Consider the following 7,198-nt stretch of genomic DNA (forward strand, 5'->3'; position numbering starts at 1 on the left):
CCGTGTAAAAATATTTGAACAAACTATCTACCATTAGCTACTTAAATCATATTTCACATTTTTTTTCTTCCCCTAACATTCCACACTCAATTCTTCTACAACTTCACATTCAATTCTTCTAAAAATTTTCATTCAATTCTTTTAACATTCAACATTCAATTCTATCTATATCTTTAATATCTTGGTGGAAATCTCAATATCTATTACAAGTGAGTTAATTTAAGTATATTAATATAAAAATAAGTATATTATAATATATATAAATTTAAATTAATATATTATAATAATTGTATCAGTTGTATAATATGAGACTGGATATATCTTGAGGAAAAAAAAACATACATTATAACTGTAACTTACTTTGAAAAAAATTTGTGTGAATTATTGTAAATTATAAATTTTATTGCTTTTTATATCATTTTTCTTAAGATTTTTAGCGATGCATTGAAACAAGTTTGTCTAAAAATTGTCAGAGAAAGGATCGACATAAATAAATTGGTCGTCCGTCGCTAACCAAGTCCGTTGGTAATTTCATTGAATTTCAATGGTCGTAGATAAATTGACCGTTTTAAAATCCTTTAGTCAAATGTCTTTAGGGACGAATTTGAGAAAGAATTTGCATTGGTAATTATAATTTTTCTAGTCGTACGGGTCATACATACATATATATATATATATATATATTAACAGTGAATTGAAAACAAAAACACAATGATAACAAAGATCGAACACGTTTAGATATCATTGTATAATATTGTATTGAACAACACAAATTATGATAAAGAGAAGATGAGTACATATAATAAAATGACATAAACTTAATTAAGAAATTTTTAAAGATGTATGCGCATGCACCAAAGGGCTATACGATCTTCCATGAAGAAATAGCATAGATCACCCTTCTTTTCCACCCTTGCACCATCCAATCTCCGTCACCATCCACCATGAAATCCTTATGAAACCCAATTTTCACCTTTGCCTTAACCTCAGCTCCTTCATTATGAGACGGTCCATTGGCACAACTTTAAACCCCGCCCTCTCGTTCCTTACTTGCCATTGCTTATATGTCTTTGGCCTCTCAATCCGCCGAGTTCCTTCACACGCTAACACATTGATAACTTCTCGACCAATCACTTCCTTCTCAAATAACAATCTCTCCTTGTCTTAACGATGTAATGAAGCCTCAAACATATCAAATAACACGGAGAAGTTGAAGTAGGCCTCGCGGAATCTTGTTAAGAAGAATGGGTTATTGTAGTTCCCATTCACAACTCCCTGGATAAACAAGTTTGGCTTGATAGTTCGGATTAACTTTAGGACCGCCTCACGTGGACAATCAATGGCTCCAAGTGAAGTCTCATCAAGAACATTCCTCAACCGGTACAAGCAATTAGCGACAAGGATCACATCCTCATCTATTTTAAGATCCTCGATTGAAACACTATCCCATGGCTTTGCAATAGCATGATACTCAAATGGGACATTGAATCTTTTGCAGTAATCAGCAAGGCGACGTCCTGTCTCTTCAACTCTCTCAACCGGATGGAAGCCTGGCTGAGGAAAGTCAATTCCTGTAATTCTAAGATTTGGAGGCCCACCGGGTCTCACTGATAGGCCCTGAATGAGACAGGGCCATTGGAATCCATATAAAATGCCAAAGTCAATGATGTGTGAACCCCTTGCCAAGTTCCCAATCATTTTATTTGCATAGATATTAGACATTTTCTTGAAAGGACAAGTTGAGACATAAACCTGATAAGCTTTTAGGATATCACAATGTGCAATCTTACTCGATGTTATATCCGCATAGAGATTCATCCCATTGCGTGTAAAACGTGTGTGCCTCAAGTGCATTGGCGAAGTAATGAGCCAATCTCTCCTCTGAATCCCCGTTAGGAGATGAATTGTTTCTGATTTTCTTCAAATACGTTTCGACGTTGAGTTTGTTGTTTGATGACATGGCTTATGCGCATTGAGTGAGTAGATACTTCAAGTCGACTATCTCCTTTGTGGCATCGGTCTTCCTTCTTCTAGGTTTCCCCGAGTTCAATTAACATGTTGGCTTGCCAAAAGGACAACAAGCAAGCTCATCGTGTAATCTAACATGCTTTGATCCGGGACAAAGCAAGAACTTGTCCATCATTGTCACCATCTCAGACACCATTAGTTCTTCGTCACCATTACCTCCTGCTAAAAGCTTCTTACTGTAGAATATATTAGAAGTACAAGGTTTATTTCGTAAATATTAGAAGTTGAGGGTTCATAATGTAAATATATTAGTTAGGTGGTTAATTTAGATTTGAATATATAGTTAGTTTTGTTTATTCATATATTCCTGTAATTTTGATTTTATATATCTTGTAATCTTGATCAATAAGATGAGTTAGTTTTTCTCTCACAAATTACATTTCTTCATGGTATCAAAGAACACGGATCTATGAAACCTTAATTTTTCAGATACATTTTCTTCTTCTCCGGCTAAGATTCCGATCAATTATTGATCACTTATTCCGGCCGGCTTCAATTTTGTTCGCATTCATAATCCGATTAAATCCTGATCTTTTACATTACTCAAATTAAGGTTTTGATATTTCAATTCGTTTATATTCTATAATCAGATCAAATTCTGATCATTAATCAAGTTAGGGTTTCGAATTTTGAATCGGTTTAATGGCGATTCCTGATTCTAATTCTTCAAATTCCGCAAATTCTGCAAATATCTCTAACATCAATGATCCTTTGAGTTTAACTAACTCTGATCATCCTAGAATGCTTCTCACCAAGACTCCTTTCAATGGAAGCAATTTTTTGGGATGGAGTCGTAATATCAAGATGGCTTTAGGCGCAAAACTCAAGTTAGGGTTTATTGATGGTACTTGTATTAAGCCAAACAACAATTCTGTTGATGCACAGAGATGGATAAGATGTGATTATATGGTCATTTGTTGGATACTCAATTCTATGGTTCCAGAATTGTCAGATGCTTTCATGTACAATGAATCCGCAAAGGATCTTTGGAAAGAACTCAATGAAAGGTATGGTCAAAGCAATGGTCCTCTTATTTTTCAATTAGAAAGGGAATTAAGTAAAGTTTCACAGGGCAATTTGACTGTTGCTGCTTATTTCAATAAACTCAAGAAGTATTGGGATGAATTGAATAATTTGAATGGAATTCCTACTTGTAATTGTGGTAAGATGACTGAATGCACTTGTGATTTGATTAAGAAATTCCTTGAAATGGATAGTAAATCTAAGTTGATGCAGTTTTTGATGAAACTGAATGATGACTATGAAAGTGTTAGGAGTCACATTTTGTCCACAGACCCCTTGCCCTCTGTTAACAAAGCATATTATATTGTTCAACAAGTGGAAAAACAAAGACAAGTGACCATTAATCATATAGAACCAACTGCTTTCTTTGCAAATAATAACCCTAAGAGCACTTTTGGTGTCAAGAGAGATTTTAAAACTGGGAGATTTGACTCAAGAGGGAAATTAAAAGGAATTGCACTTATTGTAAGCAAGATGGGCATCTTTATGAACAATACTTTGAGAGGTTGGGTTATCCAGACTGGTACAAAGGTACTAGGAAGCCAAAAAGGGGTACTAGGGTTGCTGCACAAGTAGGATTTGATGATATGAATGGAGATTCTCCTTTGGATGTTCAAATGATTCATGAGAATTCTGGTGAAGGGAAGTCAGGATTGGATCAACAATTAGTTGCAGCTGTTTGCCAAGAGGTTCTTAAGATGTTTAATGGCAAGAATCCTGTGATTGATAATAGTTCTTCTCACCATGTTGATTCCAATCATGCTAGTACTTCTGGACATGCAGGTATATTCTCTTTTTTTGCCTCCTGCAATAGCTTATTTGTTAATCCTGTGGCATATGCTATGATGTGCCACTCTTCTTTTGATGTCAAAAATGATTGGATATCTGACTCTGGAGCTACTGACCACATGTCACCAAATCTCTCTTTGTTTCATTCTATTCAAATTTTATCTACTCCAATTCTTGTAAAATTACCTGATGGATCATACAAAAAGGTCTTTATTATTGGTCAGGTCACTCTTACCCCTTTTGTCACACTCACTAATATGTTTTACATTCCAGAATTTCAAGTAAACCTGTTATCTGTTGGTACTTTAGTACAAGCAAATAAACTTGTTGCTCATTTCTATCCTGATGATTGTGTTTTCCAGGATCCTTCAACTAAACAAGTTGTTGCACTTGGAAAAGGGTCAAAAAGACTGTACATATGCAAGCCTACATCAAGTATGGATGCATTTACAGCCTCAGTCAGTGCTTTTCATGCTAGCTGTTTTGATTTTGTTCCTTTTGTTTCTTTGAATAAAACTGCTTGTAGCAACTTTACAATGCCTAAACCTTCTGTTGATGTGGATGTCATTCATGCTAGGCTTGGACATACATCTTTGTCCAAAATAGCACATCTTGAGGCATACAAACTAGTTAAATGTTTCTCAATTTCATTGTGACAGTTGTTCTGTTTCTAAAAGTCATAGGTTACCTTTTCCTTCCAGTAATTCTATTTCTGCCAACTGTTTTGATCTATTACATATGGATCTTTGGGGTCCATATAAGGCTCCTTGTTTAAATGGTGCTCACTACTTTTTCACAATTGTTGATGATAAAAGTAGAGCCACATGGACATATCTGGTTCATACCAAGGACCAAATTCTGAGCACTGTTTCTGATTTCTTATCTTATGTTGAAACACAATTTCACACAAAAGTCAAGACCATTAGATCTGATAATGGGACTGAACTTGTTAATAAGAATTGTCTTTCTTTATTTCATTCTAAAGGAATCATACATCAAAGGCCTATGTCTTACTCTCCATAACAAAATGGTGTTGTGGAAAGAAAACATAGACACCTTTTGGATACTGCTAGAGCCCTTAGAGTGCATGCTAATTTACCTTTGAAATTTTGGGGAGATTGTATTCTTGCTGCTACTTACTTGATTAATAAAATGCCAATGCAAATTTTAGCCTGGAAAACTCCTTGTGAAATTTTACATGGCAATTTTCCTTCTTATGATCATCTTAGGGTTATTGGATGTCTTTGTTATGCAAATGTTCCAAAACCTCTTAGGGATAAATTTGAGAATAGGGCCTGGAGATGTGTTTTCATAGGATATCCTCCTTGCAACAAAGGATATAAGTTGTACAACCTTGATACAAATGAGGTCATTTTCAGCAGAGATGTCATTTTTAAGGAAAATATTTTTCCTTACAAAGAAGCTACTTCTTTTTCTCAACATGAATCACCCAAATTTTCTGATTTTCCTTCATTTGAGACTAACATTGATCATCAAATTCCTTCCACCACTATTTCTGAAAATCAGTCTCTTCTTCAAAATAATTCTAATACTCCTACTATACCTACTTCTTTATCAAACACCACATCTGTTTCTAATCCTAGAAGATCCACTAGGAATACTACTGCACCAGTTTGGCTTAAGGATTTTGTCACTAACATTTCCAAATCTCAAAGCAATTTTGTTTCTTCTACAAAATTGTTTTATCCTCTGCTCACTAGTGACAATACAAAATCCATTCCTCAAGATCATCTTTGTTTTTTGGCCAATGTGATGGCCATTCAAGAACCATCTTCCTATTCTGAGGCAGTTAAGAATCCTCAATGGGTTGCAGCAATGGATGCTGAACTCCATGCTCTTGAACAAAATCATACTTGGGATCTCACATCTTTACCCAATGGGCATCAAGCCATTTCTTCCAAATGGGTTTATAAAGTAAAATACAAATCAAATGGGGATGTAGAAAGATTTAAAGCAAGACTAGTTGTTAGGGGTTTTGTGCAGCAAGCCGGCATTGATTACAAACATACTTTCTCCCCTGTAGCTAAATTGGCTACTATTAGGGTTATCATTGCCTTGACCACTGCCAGAAATTGGTCATTGCATCAACTGGATATCAATAATGCCTTTTTACATGGTTATATTGAAGAAGACATATATATGTTGCCACCAGATGGGTATTTTAAGGCTAAACCTTGTGAGGTTTGTAAACTGAAAAGATCACTTTATGGCTTGAAACAAGCTTCAAGACAATGGAACCAAGAGTTTACCAAATTTCTTCTCACCTTGGGATTTACTTAATCTAGACATGATTATTCTCTATTTGTTAAGAATGAGAAAGGCAACATATTAATTGCTTTGGTCTATGTGGATGATGTGCTTTTAACTGGCACATGTGATGATGATATTATTTCTGTGAAAGCTGCACTTGATGCTAAATTCACAATTAAGGATTTAGGCCCTGCAAAATATTTTTTGGTTATTGAAATTTGCAGGACTGATGTGTATTTTCTAGTCTTAAATTTACGAACACGAAATACCTAGCTACTGACTACTACACACTTGCGGGCAGTGAACCCGTTCGTATGCAATATAGTTGACTTGGTAAACTGAGGTCGAACACAAGGACTTAATAAGCAATTATTACAATAAAATGATTCAGATAAAAGGGGGGTTTTGTGACCGAATTGTCACGTTGCAAAGTTAGTGAAGAAAATCAGTAATCCCGTAAGATTAATCGCAAAGAGTATTTGATTGGTTGAATCTTAACACAGATTTAGAAATGAACACCTACTTGGATCAGCTCACATGCCAATCATCGGGTCTAAATATTACTTGCATTTGTTGAACGACTAAAAAAGTAGACAAGATGAACTCCCGTTATACTTGAAACTTTAACTACTCAAAACATAATTATTGCTCCCGCACTTAATTTCTCCTCTAAACAGTTAAGCATTAAATTCCTGAGTTGATTTTATGATTTAATCTTTTGAAAGTTTTCTCCCGAACTGCTTATTCGCCTAATCAGATCCCTCTATCATTGACGTTTACACATTCAAAATGAATTTAATTGTTTTTAATCTTTATCGTTGATTTCTCCCAAACTCCAACGATTTCAGGTTAATTATAGACCGATTAACCATTTCATAAATCAATTGACAATGACATAGATTTCTCCCGAACTTCTAATTACAATTATCAATCAATTAATATAAAAGTTGAAAACAATATTTAAATCCAAATAAATGTGGATCTTCGATTAAACATATAAACCTTGTTCAACATTCACAAGCAACATCAATTCGACCCTATGACATGCTTACTACCCAAGCGGGTGCTAAAGATTTAGCTATTCATA

At 34.8% G+C, this 7,198-nt stretch overlaps 1 pseudogene; it reads right to left on the reverse strand.

Annotated features, from left to right (window-relative positions):
- Positions 1-862: 862 nt before the first annotated feature.
- Positions 863-1,960, reverse strand: LOC122609234 (annotated as a pseudogene).
- Between the last annotated feature and the right edge of the window lie 5,238 nt (positions 1,961-7,198).

Source organism: Erigeron canadensis, chromosome 7 (assembly GCF_010389155.1).
Source record: "Erigeron canadensis isolate Cc75 chromosome 7, C_canadensis_v1, whole genome shotgun sequence".
Taxonomy (NCBI): domain Eukaryota; kingdom Viridiplantae; phylum Streptophyta; class Magnoliopsida; order Asterales; family Asteraceae; genus Erigeron; species Erigeron canadensis.